The sequence below is a fragment of the Phyllobates terribilis genome, unplaced genomic scaffold (assembly GCF_046119375.1).
Source record: "Phyllobates terribilis strain yellow unplaced genomic scaffold, ASM4611937v1 Scaffold_1__5_contigs__length_1240528914, whole genome shotgun sequence".
Taxonomy (NCBI): Eukaryota; Metazoa; Chordata; class Amphibia; order Anura; family Dendrobatidae; genus Phyllobates; species Phyllobates terribilis.
Window position 1 is genome coordinate 534,289,818 of NW_027362761.1, and position 11,818 is coordinate 534,301,635.

Sequence of the window (11,818 nt, forward strand, 5' to 3'; positions counted from 1 at the left end):
GATACAATTTACTGCAATAAGGGGTTGTGCAGCAGTATACTGCAGGAGGGGGCTGTGGAGCGATGTACTGCAGGAGGGGGCTGTGGAGTGATTTACTGTTGGACAGGAATGTGGAGTGATGTACTTCAGGACAGGGATGTGGAGTGATGTACTTCAGGACAGGGATGTGCAGGGCCGGCTCCAGGTTTTTGTGGGCCCTGGGTGAAAGAGTCTCAGTGGGCCCCTTTAACACATACCACGATTCATGATGCACAGATACCGCAGAGAAATATATATATACTGTATATATATATAGTACAATGCCAAAGATTTCACTTCTTACATTACATGAGTGATATCTATTGTAAAAAAAGAAACTGACGAATCCTCGCAGTGCACAGTGCAGACCGGACAGTATAGTCCTCCATACAGTATAATGGCCCCACATAGTCCTCCATACAGTATTATGGGCCCTATATATTGCTCCATACAGATTAATGGACCCCATATAACGCTCCATACAGGATACTGGTCCCCATATAACGCTCCATACAGGATACTGGTCCCCATATAACGCTCCATACAGGATACTGGTCCCCATATAACACTTCATACAGGATACTGACCCCCATGTAAAGCTCCATACCAGATACTGGCCCCCATATAACACTCCATAGAGGATACTGGCCCCCATATAACGCTCCACCGAGGATACTGGCCCCCTTATAATGCTCCATACAGAATACTGGCCCCCATATAATGCTCCATATAGAATACAGGCCCCCACATAATGCCCCATGCAGGCTGTGCCCCCACATAATGCCCCATTCAGGATGTCACTTCCCCCCCATATAATGCCCCATGCAGGATGTCACTCCCCCCATAAAATGCCCAATGCAGGATGTCACTTTTCCCCCATATAATGCGCCATGCAGGATGTCACCTCTCCCCCCCATATAATGCCCCATGCAGGATGTCACCTCTCCCCCCCATATAATGCCCCATGCAGGATGTCACTCCCCCCCCTCCAAAAAATGCCCCATGCAGGATGTCGTCACTCCCACCCCCATCTAATGCCCCATGCAGGATGTCATCACTCCCCTCCTCCATATAATGCCCTATGCAGGATGTCACCTCTCCCCCCATATAATGCCCCATGCAGGATGTCACTCCCCCCCCATATAATGTCCCATGCAGGATCTCATCACTTTCCCCCCATATAATGCCCCATGCAGGATGTCATCACTCCCCCCCATATAATGCCCCATGCAGGATGTCATCACTCCCCCCTTCATATAATGCCCTATGCAGGATGTCATCTCTCCCCTAACCCATATAATGCCCCATGCAAGATGTCACCCCCCCCATATAATTCCCCATGCCTCCATACATATAGAAAAAAAAAATCAAATACTCACCTCACTTCTCACCTGCTGCCACTGCTCCGGACTCCTTACCCGCGCCGGCGTCTTCCCGCTCTGCGCTGTGATGGCTCAGGAGAGAGCGCGGTGGAAAGACATCACCGCGCCCTCTGACCTAAGACGTCACAATGCGGCAGCCACTGGCACTGGAGAAGCAGGCGCTGGCACTGGCACCACACCGCTCACGGGTCCCATAGCGCGCCAGGGTGCCCGACGAAGAGTGGGTTCCCCCGCCTGCTCAGGGCCCCGGCACTTCCCGGGTGCGCCGGGTGCTAATGCCAGGCCTGGGGATGTGGAGTGATGTACTTCAGGAAAGGGATGTGGAGTGATGTACTTCAGGACAGGGATGTGGAGTGATGTACTTCAGGACAGGGATGTGGAGTGATGTACTTCAGGACAGGGATGTGGAGTGATGTACTTCAGGACAGGGATGTGGAGTGATGTACTGCAGGACAGGGATGTGGAGTGATGTACTTCAGGACAGGGATGTGGAGTGATGTACTTCAGGACAGGGATGTGGAGTGATGTACTTCAGGACAGGGATGTGGAGTGATGTACTTCAGGACAGGGATGTGGAGTGATGTACTGCAGGACAGGGATGTGGAGTGATGTACTTCAGGACAGGGATGTGGAGTGATGTACTTCAGGACAGGGATGTGGAGTGATGTACTTCAGGACAGGGATGTGGAGTGATGTACTTCAGGACAGGGATGTGGAGTGATGTACTGCAGGAGGGGGCTGTGGAGCCATGTACTACAGGACAGGGATGTGGAGCGATGTACTGCAGGACAGGGATGTGGAGTGATGTACTTCAGGACAGGGATGTGGAGTGATGTACTTCAGGACAGGGATGTGGAGTGATGTACTGCAGGACAGGGATGTGGAGTGATGTACTTCAGGACAGGGATGTGGAGTGATGTACTTCAGGACAGGGATGTGGAGTGATGTACTTCAGGATGATACATGAGGTAATGATACAGCAGAAAGAGGCTGAGTTTTATTAAATGAGTTTTAGTAGCCGCCCTTTCGGCATGTGCTATGCACCCCGAGTGCTACTTGAGACAGAAGTCTAAGAATGAACCATGCTACTCATGGGCCAGTGCTTTGCGCCTTTGTAAGGTGCCCAGGGTGGTAGCCATGGGCGAGCTGCTGTTTCATAACGCCCTTGCACTTTACAAACAAATCGTGTCCCAGTCCATATGTGTTGTATTGTGTATGGTGCAGTACACTCATTTGCAAGCCGGAAGCCTTCGCTGTCTCCATGTCCTCAGGTCCAGGACCAGCCGCATACACATAAGGGGACACCCGGTTAGTTTTAATAAGTTCAACTTTACTGGACAGTTCAAGTACATCAGTTTTTAACATGCAGTATCGGGCATGGCACTCTTCACCACTTGCTTTGTTTACACAGTACATTTCCATCATTTTCTTACGTTCAGCTCGGACTGTCCTATTTTATCAGATCTTGCTAGCCCTAGGGATTTCCCATCTTGCACCACGTATTCCCAAGATCTGCTATGTTTCCCTCACTCGGTTCCACGTCCATCTTCCTCTAAACGGATGGAGTTGAGGTGCTCTCCATACCACCTATATCGAGCCGTAGGCTTCGGACGTTGCAGGAATGTCCGCAGGGAGTTTTGTACGACCTCATACTGCCAGAATGATTTGCACACGCCGTGCTTCCAGCCGACTGCACCTTGAACTTGACCTTACCTCCAACGAACACTTTCACTAAGGCCGGTGTCACATCAGCGTATGGCATCCGATGCGAGAGCATTGGATGTGATATGCTAATGACCCCCGACTCCTGCTCTGCTGTGAGCGTGAGCCGAGTGTCATGCTACTGTGCTGTGATTCTCTAGCATGAGAGGATCGCAGCACAGCTGCGGAGGAGACGGAGAAAGTAATTTCTCCATCTCCTTCGTGGCCTGACTCGCCGTATATCGGCCTGCACTGAGCTGACATGCGAGTGCAGTTCAATGTTTCACTTGCACCCATAGACTTGCATGGGTGTGAGTGAATCGAGTCTCGCTGCAAATCGCAACATGCTGCGATTGTTCTCTCCTGCCGATTCGACATGAGAAAATAATCGCTGATCTGCACTGCCCCATAGTATAACCCTGGGCCTAGTTCTATGCGATGTTTTATCTCATAGCACTTGGCCATGTTATACGGTAGTGTGACACAGGCCTAACTCTCTCTCTGACTAACTAAATCAGGAAGTGGTCCCCTTTTTACTTGCTCTAGCCCCATCCCAATTTGGGCTTGTCCCAAAATATTAACTGTATCTTTCCCTAATGTACCTACAGTCACTATCTACTGAACTCAGCACTAACCTATATGTTATCCTGTGCTTACCCTATACTTTCCCCACACCTGAGCTGAGTGCATGTTATTCACAATAGGCATTTCCTTTACAGTAGTTACACAGCAGCATGAGTACCTACAACACAATACATTAGTTACATTACATTACTAAAAACCACATGGCACACTACACACTTCACATGGCACAATAAAACACAGTAAAACAGCACAATACTATTCTTATAATTCAACATTGTCTTCAGGGGCAGGGACTGGGCAGTCCACACCCTTACATCTACTGTACACCCCCAGTATAATATTTGCCAGTTAGCCCCTGCCTGTTTCCTTAACACACAATCACATCACAGCTTTAGCCTCCTTTTCTGTCCCTTTCTTTCTCTGACTTCTTTTCTACCAGGTGTGACTCACCCAGTACCGCAGCTTCCAGGAACACGGTCATGCTCACTATAGGTGCATCCCCGCTCATTTCCCCTTCTTGGAAAGTAAGTAAGGCTGGCTCCTTCATGCCTTCTCCAGGTCGTAGGCCCCGGACGTTTAGGGAAGTTTCCTCACAGTCATCCGCTTCCTCTTTCCTCATGCTGCCCTTTTCTCTCTCTTTCTCTTGCTGCATGTCTGCTGACCTTCAGCCCCCAGGGCCCTGAACTTCTTCTCTTCCTTAATTGTACCTCCTGCACAAGCTTGAACGTTACAGCTAACACAACTCTACTACCCTATCTGCCCCAAACAGCAAGTGCTTGTATTACTTATAAACTTTACTCCTCCCACTTAGGAAAGTCCCTAGACCCAATAACTATAATTTCTATCTATTCCTAGCACTTCAGTGCCCCCTATCCTGAGCCCCTGGTTCCTATTTAACCTTGTTCTATTCCTACACTTATATCTTATTCTTTCCCTATATTACTTTATTACAACACATTTTCAATATTCCACCATGATACATATACTATATATTACACATGTACCTATTTTGTCAGGGAATGATGCAGAGCGTGCGCAGGCGTTCACACACCCTTACAATGCTCCAACATCCCTCTCCCACAATATGATGTCCCCACACAGAATGATATCCACCCAGTCACATACACACAGTATGATGGCCCCACTGCTCCCCACCACACGAAGTATGATGGCCGCACAGTAGTCCCCTTATGGCTCCACAGTAGTACCCCCACAAATATTATGATGGCCCCACAGTAGTCCCCCCACAAACATAGTGACGGCCACACAGTTGTTATGGACATCATAACTCCCCACACAGTATGATGACCCCTACACTGTATGATGTTCCCCACATCTTTCCTCACAGTATGATGTCTCCCACATCCTCACAGTATGATGTCTCCCACATAGTATGATTGCCTTAACACTCCCCAAACAATGTGAAGCCCTCACAGTCTTCCACAGAAGGTATGATGCTCCCCACAGGTCCTCTACACAATATGATGGACCCACACAGTATGATGGACCTAAAGCCCCTCACAGTATGATGGCCCTCACACAGAATGATGCCCCCAGTCACCCACACACAGTATGATCAGCCCCCAGTGCCCCCAACCTCCCACCCTGTATGATGGCCCCCAGACAGTATGATGGCCCCCCAGACCCACCACATAGTATGATTGCCGATACACAGTATGATGGCCCCCACCCACATGGTATGATTGCCGATACACAGTATAATGGCCCCCCACCCACACGGTTTGGTGGCCCCTAGAGATCTCCCACACAGTATTGTGGCCCCCACAGCCCTCCAAATAGCATGAGCCTTAACAGTATGAGCCCTAACAGCCCTACATAGTATGATGGCTCCTGCACAGTATGATGGCCCCCACAGGCGCTGCACCTAGATTGATTAACCTCACAGCCCCCACATAGTATTATGCCACCACATATTATACTGTCCCCCACTGCTCTCCAAAGTATGATGGCTCCACAGCCCCCTACACAATATGATGGCTCCATAGCCTCCCACAAAGTATGATGGCCCCACAAAAGTCCTTCCACACATATTAGTCCCCATTAGACACTATGATCATCCCCCTTAGCCCCCCACACACAGACTGATGGCCACAATAACCCCCCACACAGTATGATGGCCACCACACAGTATGATAGTCCCCACAGCCCCCTACTCCCAGTATAATGCCCCCACATTCCTCTACATGCACTAACTCATTAAAAAGATATTGTATACTCACTTAACCCCGGATCCTGAAGAGTCCACCACTACAGTCAGCATCCCAGCACTGGAAGAGTGACACGGTGACATCATCATGTCACCTGCGTGAGGATGGTGATATCCTGTCATTCTGTAGGTGACAACCCTAAAGCGACCTGTGGATTACAGGATAGAAAGACCAAGGCTCACTGCTCTTTCACAGACTTTAACTGTATCAGCATGCTGTGCACGCCGATACAGTTATAGGTGGCGGTTGCTCCGGATTGGCCCCACTGTATGACTGGGCTTGGGGTGACTGCCCCCACTAATCACCAACTTCCAAACAGTCTGCAGAATAAGCAGATTTTCCCCCAGAAGATCATATGGAAAATGTTGGCTATGCACTTTTTCATTGACGCCATCACCTTCCTCCTCTGCTGACATCACACCTCACCACAACAATCTGGTTGCCAGGTCTTATCCAACACAATCATGATCATCATCATCATTCATGACTCAGCTGACAGTTTTCTCAGTGCTTGAAATGCCCCAAGCTCCTTGTTCCTCTGCCTGCTTCCTACCTCTAGATTTGCCCTGATTCAAAGTGCCCCTCAGCTGCAACTGCCAGTGGCACAACCACCATGGCTGACCGAACCACCAACACATCTAGGCATAGGAATCATATCCTCTATCTCCTCTGCTCCAATTTAATCTGAGTACAAATGCTCACTGTTAATCTCATCCAATAAATCAAGAAGACGTTGTTGTAAAATATCTTCCTTAGCTTTTGGACCGCTGTAGCTAAAGGGCAAAACAGAAAATGTCAGAACACAGACTCAAACTGACGGTATCACTGTCAGAGGTAACATCATCCTGTTGTGACTAAGACGAGTGATGTGACATAGATTCTATAATGCCCACTGCTTCCTCCGCACCAATACATTTCCTGGAAGCAAAAGAGGCCATTTGGGCCCGATGTTCAGTAATATTACTACCGGGAAGGCTAGTGCCGGTGGTGGTGCTGATTTCAGCTTCCACATTCATATTACAAGATGTCATGGTGTGTTTTTTTATACTTTGTATTACACTATAGTTAACTTTTGTCCCTGTTTAATTTTTTCTCCTTCCCAAAGTTATACATCTGGCTTTTTTTTTTTACATACCGTATTTTTCAGACTATAAGACGCACTTTTTTCCTCCAAAATTTTGGAGCAAAATAGGGGGTGCGTCTTATAGTCCGAATGTTGGGGGGTATATATATACATATATATATATATATATATATATATATATATATATGTGGCACCCCAGGGTTCTGGTTACCACAGTAATAGCAATATTACGTCTGTGAGCAGGTGGGAGGTCTCCTGGTCAGGAACCCTAAGCATGCCACACCTCCTGCCCAGTCCTGGGAGGGGAAGAACTTCCCCTATATAAACTGGGGCTGAGGTGGGGTTAGGAAAAGAACACAGACAGAGACAGAGACACAGTCTGGTCTGGTGTGGAGCAGTTGCAGGGAAAGTGACAACAGGAGCTCTGCAGGAGCAGGAGTGAGTGCCAGAGGCTGGAAGCTAGATAGCTCGCCTTGGCTGAAGAGATCTCACCGGACACGGAGTCCGAGGCTGTGGGGACTGTTCCATACCCAGCAGCAGAAACCGACCGGCAGGGGATTTCAGGTCCTCTGGCCAAGAAACACGAAGGCACGGTCACACGCAAGGGACCAGCACCGCCGTCGTGGAGCGGAGGCTACCAGAAGGCCCCGAGTCACCGGCCATACGGGTGAGCACCACACGGTACACTCAGGGACGTGGGCTACTTTTACCCGCTTCTAGCAAGGTAGCCAAGAAGAGTACAGTTAGTTTGGGAGGCCTACAACTCCGCCTGGCCAGGGGAGATCCTGTCTGCTCACGGACTGACCAGACCCCGACCGCTAGCCAGTACTCCCGGGAGGGTCTATCTTTGTCACCAGTAAAGACCCTGAACTACACCGCACCGTCTCTGAGTGGTTCCTGGTGCCTGCGTGCAATTCTACCATCCCCATCATCCACGTCCGCTGCCCTGAGGCCATACCCCTCCCGTTGGGGGTTATACTATCCACGCTGCACAACCGTACCACCGGCCTCAGCGGTCTGCCCTGCAGCGGCGGTTTCATAACCGCATTCAACGGGTGGCGTAGTCGAACAATATCACATCTGCCACTAAAAACATCGCCACTTAGTTTGACACCCTGGGCACGGATCGGGTCACCGCCACGAGGACTACCACCCCCAACGGATCCGGCTCCGGGTATTCCCCAAACATGGCCCAGGGGGCGCGTCATATATATGGGGTGGGGTGTGGGGGGAGCGGTAGCGGCGGAGAAGCGGGGCACAGGAGGCAGCAGCCGCCTGCTACAGCCTACACTGTCCCCGCTGCTAAAGAAAATGAATATTCACTGCTCCCCACGCCCATGGGTGTGGGGAGCACTGAATATTCATACTCCTTAATAGGAGCACACAGTGTATCCGCAGCGCAGCTCCTGCTGCCGGGTGATCGCATGTGCTCGCTATTAAAGGGTATGAATATTCAACCCCTCTCCACACCCATGGAGATAAGGATTAGGGGTGCCATACATACCAAGATAGGGATGAGGGGTGCCATGCATACCAGGATAGGGATGAGGGGTTCCATGCATACCAGGATGGGGATGAGGGGTGCCATGCATACCAGGATAGGGATGAGGTGTGCCATGCATACCAGGATAAGGATGAGGGGGGCCATGCATACCAGGATAGGGATGAGGGGTGCCATGCATACCAGGATAAGGATGAGGGGTGCCATGCATACCAGGATAAAGATGGAGGGGTGCCATGCATAACAGGATGGAGGGGTGCCATGCATTTCAGGATGGAGGGGTGCCATGCATACCAGGAAAAGGATGGAGGGGTGCCATGCATACCAGGATAAGGATGGAGGGGTGCCATGCATAACAGGATGGAGGGGTGCCATGCATTTCAGGATGGAGGGGTGCCATGCATACCAGGATAAGGATGGAGGGGTGCCATGCATAACAGGATGGAGGGGTGCCATGCATATCAGGATGGGGATGGGGGCCACGTATAATAGGAAGGGGGGGGCATATATACCAGGATGGGGGATATTATCAGAATTGGGGGATATTACTACTATACCAGTGTCAGCAGCAGACCGCTTCCCCCTTAACAGGTCATCGTGACCACATTTTTTGCATACATTTTTTTTTCTATTTTCCTCCACTAAAACCTAGGTGTGTCTTATGGTCCGGTGCGTCTTATTATCCGAAAAATACGATAATTACTCCCCAACACAGTATTGATGTGGCATGTACATGTGTCAAATTTGACTACTAAAACAAGTGCACAAAAACCACACTCACAGTTAAAAGTCTGTTTATTTACACATTTTTGTTGCTATTTTTTAACATTGTTATTTCCCCCTTCCCAAAAATGACAGAGCAAGAAATGTTAGTTTTGTAAAGTCAACTGCGGCAACAGGTCACAATATTGGTGTGACGTGTACGGGTGTCAAATTTGACTACTGAAACAGGTATGCAAAAAAAGCATTTTATGACACTCACACTTTATGTGAGACAATTGGAGTTAAATGTCTTGATTTCATTTAAAATTTCACTTGTATTTAGATTTTTTTTTCGCTAAGAAATATTGTGTTGGCTTGCTGCTGCATTATTGTGCATGAAGAATGAAAACAAATGTGCAATTGAAATGCAGCAGTCGCCAGCTACACTATATCATGATGTGATCGATTACTGGCTCTGCTGCTGCAACCGCTCCCATCTCTAATATGGCCATTTATGCTTCAGGTGGAAGGTAAAGTTTGATCTCGACACAGGTTGTTGTACAGTCTTTCAATGTCTTCAGAGTCATTAATATTTCTCACATTTCTTTATTGTCCATTACACTTGCAGATCTTTTCTATAGCTTTCATCCTCATTCCACCAAGTTCCATTATGTGTCATATTGCTTGTAATTTTGTGGAACTTCAGTTTCACCAACACTCCCAGTAAATGCTTATCAGATCTCGGATGACAGCGGTACTAAGCCCGGTCTGATGTTTTTGTTTAAGTACTTTCATAAATCTCACCCTTGTGATGTTTGCTTGAACAATATTGTTGTCAGAAGTTTTTTCTTCCTACACCCACCTGTATACAATACCTGTTGTACTTATAATCTGCAACACATAGTCTCATGTAGGACATAGTTAAATCTCTTCTTGCAATAAAGTTGTTGGTACACCAGGTGCCTTCTTCCGAGCCTCCATGTCTACGATGGCAATTGCTGGCTCGTCTCTGTGCTTTTACTGATACCAGGTCCAAACTCATGGGGAACTTTCCAGGATCCCAACTGCCCTGATGTCTTTGCAGTGAAACCGTACTATTGGGAAACCTCAGTTGCTCCCTAACTGTGAATAGTCTCTGCCCAGTCACTTCCTCTTGTTCTCTTAAAATCTGCCATTGAATCTTCTGTGCCAATGCCAGCTCTCTCCACTCCTATGACTCCCATGATGCATACTTTATCACACAATGGCCCTGATTCATGATCATTCATGAAGGGGCATGTTGGAGTCAGACACATCTTACAAGTGGCGTGTGTCTCAGTGCACTTTGCCATAAATCTTACTCCAGTCTGGGACTGGAGTAAGATTTCTGGCATAAAGAGAGCAACAGTGAAACATGAATTAGACTAGCTGTGGCATCACGCCCCCGTCACGCACCCAGTTCTGCCCATTTTGGCAAAGCTGGGTGAAACTGGCAGAAAATGCCAAAAGTCACAAAATTTTAATTTTACGACTTTTCAAAGCGATTTCTGGTGTAATTACTTTGATGAATCAGGGCCTTTATATTTACACTTTATTATATATATATTTTTTTGTTTAGCAATTTTCCAATGAAACTGGGGCATACATAGAAGCCAGTCAATGGCAGAGCTGGTTTGGGTCTTCTAAGATTCAGTAGCTGTCAGGAAAGTATTGCCGCTGTTTCTATTCACCACATAGTCCTCAGTCAGTGCTTTGTAGACTTCAGGTACAAACAGAAACCTGATCTGTTCCTGCTTGATTACAAGCGTTTTACATCACGGATACTAAAAAACGTCACCGCAGATTTGGGACCCCTCAAGGGATAGTGCCTGGCTGTGGAACTTTTACTGAATTTTTTTAAGTTAAATTGAGTACTTCTACAAGTTGGTGCTGCTACACTGATTCTGGCACAGTTTTTCTTTCCTGCCCCTCTATTCCAAAGTTATGCCCCTCCGGCCCATATAATAATGCTAATTTTCCCTTCAACTAACTGGGCGTATACCACAGAGCTTCACTGTAGGCATGGATGTGTTTTGATTGGCCAGTGTCATAGAGGAGAAAAAGCAAACTCCCACAGAGAAGTTCGATGGTAAACTCCCAGTTGATGAAGAAAAGTTTTGTACCAACATTAAGCAGTGGGGATAACGTTGGAACAGAAGCGCACAGAAGAAAAAGACAAACTGTTCCAGAATCAGTGGAGATTGGAGAAGTTACTCACTTTAAATTTAAAAAAAATCCAGTCCTGTTTAACCTTTACTGCTCTGGATGATGGCATATTTAAACTGGCACAATAGAATACTACATATTCCCTGCAATTAGCTGCCATACCTGAATGATTGCCTGCGCTTCAGGGTAATAAGGGTAACTCTTTTTTTATTATGTGCATGCACTTTCCATTGCTTAGCTACCTGATTTACCAAACACCAGATATATAAGAAAGCTCTGGATGTACAATGTATGTAGTCGTGTTGTTTCTCAGCAGGAAAGCTTTGTGCACCTGTAGCATGGAGTGACAGGTTCTGGGCAAACAATGCCGCGGCACATTCCTTTATACTTTGTAGTGCAACTATGCTTCATTAAGATTAGCTTGTATGATCTG